The following is a 5050-nucleotide window of genomic DNA, read 5'->3' as shown; positions in this document are numbered from 1 at the left end:
TTTTGCTCAGATCTCAATAAAACTGGCCTCAATATTATGCAGTAAAATATATATCAATATATCAATACACATTAATCCAGAGTTGCACATTTATTGCATGAAATTAGACATTTGTTATCCACTTTGCCTCTCAAATCAGAACATCTTTTCCAATGTTGAATGTTTTTATATGGTTGTCTAACTGACTTCCGTGAAGTTCAAACCGTGCACTTAGCCAACATTTTTCAGCGTGGATGAGTTGTTAAGGATGAGCACACATTTCTGCTCTATATTGACCAGGCTTCACTGAATCTCAATTGGGTAATGAATGAAGTTGAGACAGAAAAAGATAGCAAGAAGGGTAGAAGAGAGAATCCCACAGAACTCCAACACTGAAGAAGTTCTCCTTTGCTTTCCGAAGGGAGTTCTGTGGGATTCCTTCTCACTACTCCTCATCTGTAATCCCTGCTGCTCTCCAGCTTAATGACCATGTCCTCATCCAGACACGTTGCCTACCCTGACGGGGTGATTGAAAGCTCGGTCAGAGGAGTTGTTTTTCCAGAAGAGAATGAAGAGAAATTAAGGAAGAAAATTCCTTAATTTTGGGCCAAGAAATCTGAAAGGGAAGGCACAAATGTTAAGGGCAATGGAACTGGAGATGCACCAGGCTCTAAATCATAGCAATGTGAAATCCTCAGAAGGTTGTGAGGCTGGAAGAAGCTGCAGAAATAGGGAGAAATGAGACCCTGAAGGAATTTTACTGCAGCTTTAAAGGAGAGACATTTGGGGATACCAGTAAACACAGACAAGGGTGAGTATGAGATGAAAAAATGTTGATTTTAAGTCATGAATCTCTCAAACCTCCCCCCTTCCCATTCCCCAATCCCCACCTGGCTTCATCTGCCTATTAACCCTCATCTCTCATGGTTCCACCTTTCATCTACCAACCCTTATCTCATCTCTCTCTCTCTCACACACACACTTCTTTATACTCGTCATCTTTCCTCTATACGTCAGTCCTAATGCAAGGTCTTAACATGAAGGTTTGGCCATCTCTTTGCCTTCACAGATGCAGCTTGTCCCAGTCATATATCCCTGCATGGTATGATCTTTCCACTTTTTGCAGACACAGCAGGTTTAAAATTTGCCTTTGCATTTGACGTTATCTAATTTCATGACCTGTATTTGCTTCAGACTTCTATTCTTGAAGACGACGGGTACAGAACTAATAATTTGCCTTGCTTGGACATTTTCAGGATTTCAAGATTAAATTGAAGGCTTATTTCCATTGATTGCTTCCTTTGAATAGTATTATGTCACCAAGGAGCCAAAAGAAAATCGAACTAGAGAAGAGGGTTCCCCACTGTTGTCCCTTCAAAATGTGCCAGCTATTAGATGATGGTTGGTGTCAGTGTGCTGCCTGGTTAATCACTATGGATCAGTCTGTGCCCTTCATTCGCTGAGATCACTGCCGTTCTGAACTTCTGAATGAGTTCAGAATGAACTTCTGAATGAAGTTCTTCATTCGCTGAGACCACTGCAGTTCTGAATGCATTTCATTCAAGACATGCATTCTAGCACTACACATCACAATGCAAGTTATTTGGATGCCCGATTAAAATATTGCATGAGGATTTTATTCAGAATGTGGTCATAGTGTAGAAAATATGATGACAAGCAGAGGAGATGCACAGATCATGGAAGTTAGATCAACATGAGAGACTTAGAGGATAGGCAGATTGGGGTTGGTAGAGAGAGGGGAGAAGGAGGCTCACATGATCATGGATTTGTTTGGCAGAGTGGCCTGTTTCTGTGCTGTGAATATTATATATTTTGATGTACATCTTTCTCCAATGTAGAATATGATCAATCTTTTGAATTTTGGTTTCCTGAGGGTTAGAGTATGGCTTGTTGAAAGAATGGACAAATTCCAGATTTTGTTTGGAACAACAGAAGCAGAATCACCTCTTCTCATCACAAATGCAAATTATCTCACAATCTGCCTCATTCTTTGGCCTGGCTCAGATATTACCGAGGGTTCAACTTAATTTTGTCCCACCTATGCTACTGCCTCAAAGGAAACCTGATATACTGTATAAAGACAGGTAGGCTTACCATGGGTATCCTGTGACACCTGTACTTTCTTTAGGGGTTGCTTCCTTCCTTTGCTCCCAGAGAGACAGCAGTCTTGATTAAGGGTTCCAGCCTGAAATGTTGACAAATCTTTTTTGTCCACTGATGCTCCTTAACTCGCTGAGTTCCTCCAACAGATTTGGACAATCATTGGTAAACATCATCTTGCATTTCTATTTTCTCAGGAGAATAAATCTCAGGGGGCCATTTCCTCTGGATCACAAACTCTAGGACTTTGCTGCTAAATACATAAGCCTTTTATTTTGGAATTATCTGTTTATATTTTTCCACAGTTTTTCAAGTCTAAAAGCCTTTAAAAGTAAGCACTGGGTTTACTAAATTCCTTAATAAAAGCTCATGGTGCTGGATTTATTAAATTTGCACAGGGAGCCTCACCAACTTAATCAAGGCACCAAACTGCCATACGACCATAAATCTGGCACCCTTTTGGATTAATTTGAAAGCCAAGACCGTGTAATAGATGAAAATTTGCAGATCCTTTACATCAAAAGAAAACTTGTAAATCAGTGGTTCTCAACCTTAGTCTTTCCACATGTACCACTTTAAGCAATCCCCATGCCATAGGTGCTCCGTGATTAGTAAGGGATTGCTTAAGGTGGTATGTGGATGGGAAGGGAAGGTTGGGTTAGGGTTAATCACTGCTCTAGACCCAATTGTTACTGAAATATTTTGCTTGAGAAAAATTGTCATTGGCCCATTTCCTTTGGAGTTAGGAAACTGTGCACATTATCGAGTCAATTAGTTACGATTAAAACAGTGGCTTCAAATTTTTTTCTTTCCACCCACATACCACCTTAAGCAATCACTGACTAATCAGAGCACCTATGGAATAGGGATTACTTAAAGTGGTGTGTGACTGGAAAGAAAATGGTTGAGAACCACTGATGTAAAGTTTCAGGCATCTCCTCTTTGAGAAGGAGAAATAAAACTGTTTTGTGGATTGCCCAACTTTCCAACATGACTTCCAAATTTAGCTATCGATATCAACAGTTGAACACACATCCCTTTTTGTTGAAACACTTTTTTGTTAGAAGAGGAAGTTCTGAATACACTGCAATGGACAGATAGCAGAAACTAACTATTATGACATGGACCTGCTCCTGATGCAGAGTTACACATTTTTTCACTGTTTGCCATTTTCATAATATGGGACAGTTGGTTGATTGTGAAATAACATTTTTAGATTAGTTCTAAGCCAAACATGACTTCTGCCTCAATACACATTGTTGTAAGTTTTAATGTAAATATATTTGACAAAGTGGAATTGAAGCCAACAGAAAATGCCACAGCTATCAGATTCCTTTATTATGTAATAAAACAGGGGCACTATTACACAAAATAGACTTTAGTCTGCCAGAAGGCGGGCAAAGATTTGCCATCAGCAGAAATTGCCCAGCACCCCTTACAGTAAGAGAAAGCAAAGCAAAAGAGAGTTTCACCCCCAGAGTCACTGAGTGTCTGTGGATTCACCTCCTACAGTCACACATCCTTCAGCACAAAGCATTGGCAACCTGAGCTCTAGATCAAAACCTCGGATGGGATCGGGAAGACCTCAGCGCACTTCACATCCTCTCGCGTTTCGGTTCCAATATATGGTAGCCCCTTCAGCCAGTCTCGAGTTAGACTCCGGCATTTCACAGCCTGGTGTTAGTCCCTTGACTACTGCCGCCAGCAGCCCACAGCCTGAGTTGATTCCTCACCTCGAATCACCAACGACCTGTGTGTTCTTCAGCAGTCGAGCCCCTCACTGGCCTGCCATCATGGTTACTGTCCGGTAGAGTCATCTCCTATGCTGGTTCTTCTCACGGGTGGTCCTCTACTTCCCTGGAGCCTGAAACCCCATGATCACAGACGCCACCATCTTGGGCCCAGACCCCATGGATGCAGGATTTTAAAATAAACCACTGTTGGCTCCTTTAACAGGCCATAAAAGCACTGCCTTTTTTTTGATGAATAATTTTTTTAAATCATTGAAGCAGTTAACATTTTATATGAATTACACTGAAATGAAATTTTCTTGGATCCATTAAAATGTTAATTTGACAGGAAAAGGAAGTATATGATAATTGGTGCACTTCAAATTAAAAACTCGTTTTTGTATGTGTATTTAAGTGTAACTATTAAATTATTTTTGTGGTAAGACTGATTGTGCAAGGCATTATTTAGACCACATGACTTAGTAACAAAATTAGGCCATTCAACTCATCAAGTCTGCTCTGCCATTGAAATCCTCGCTGATGATTTTTCTCCTTTTAGCTCCAATCTCCTGTCTTCTCCCCATTTAGTTTGCAAAGAATAGGAAAAGCAACACTTGCCATTATAACCTAAAATGCTGTATAACCAGTGAAGTATTTTTGAAATAGATTCACAGCTACAATGTAGCAACGTTGTGGTCTATTAAAGCACAACAAGGCCTGATAAAAAAGCAAACTATAAATCTTTTTTTAGGTGACAGCCAGGGAACACACAATGGCCTCAGAAGAACCCCTCTGCTTACCTTTGCTAAACAACACTGAATCTTTTAATGCACACGCAACAGGACAGAAAGTGTTTCAATTTAATATCTCCTACGAAAAATGGAATATTCAACCTGCCGTCACTCTTAATCCTGAGCTGAAAGCGCAGCCCTCAAACCTCTTGAGTCGTCTCACAGTTCAAAAACAGGCCCCACTGATCTCCTTGTGTGCAGTCCCTGCTGATTGGGCTATTAGCTGGCATGGATTGCAAGCCGCGCATATGTGAATGACCGCGAACACAAGGTGTGAAAAGAATTCAATATTTATATTCAAACAGTAAATCGGAGACAGAGAGCCCAAGAAGTGAGAGCTGTGAGTAAAATGTTTGTTTGATTTAAAAACTGAATTGCAAATTGAGCCCCACGGTTCAGGTAAGCCGAGAGGAGGGTTTGGAATTGGGT

The sequence above is a fragment of the Narcine bancroftii genome, chromosome 8, assembly GCF_036971445.1.
Source record: "Narcine bancroftii isolate sNarBan1 chromosome 8, sNarBan1.hap1, whole genome shotgun sequence".
Classification (NCBI taxonomy): domain Eukaryota; kingdom Metazoa; phylum Chordata; class Chondrichthyes; order Torpediniformes; family Narcinidae; genus Narcine; species Narcine bancroftii.
Note: the sequence above shows the minus strand (reverse complement) of the source record.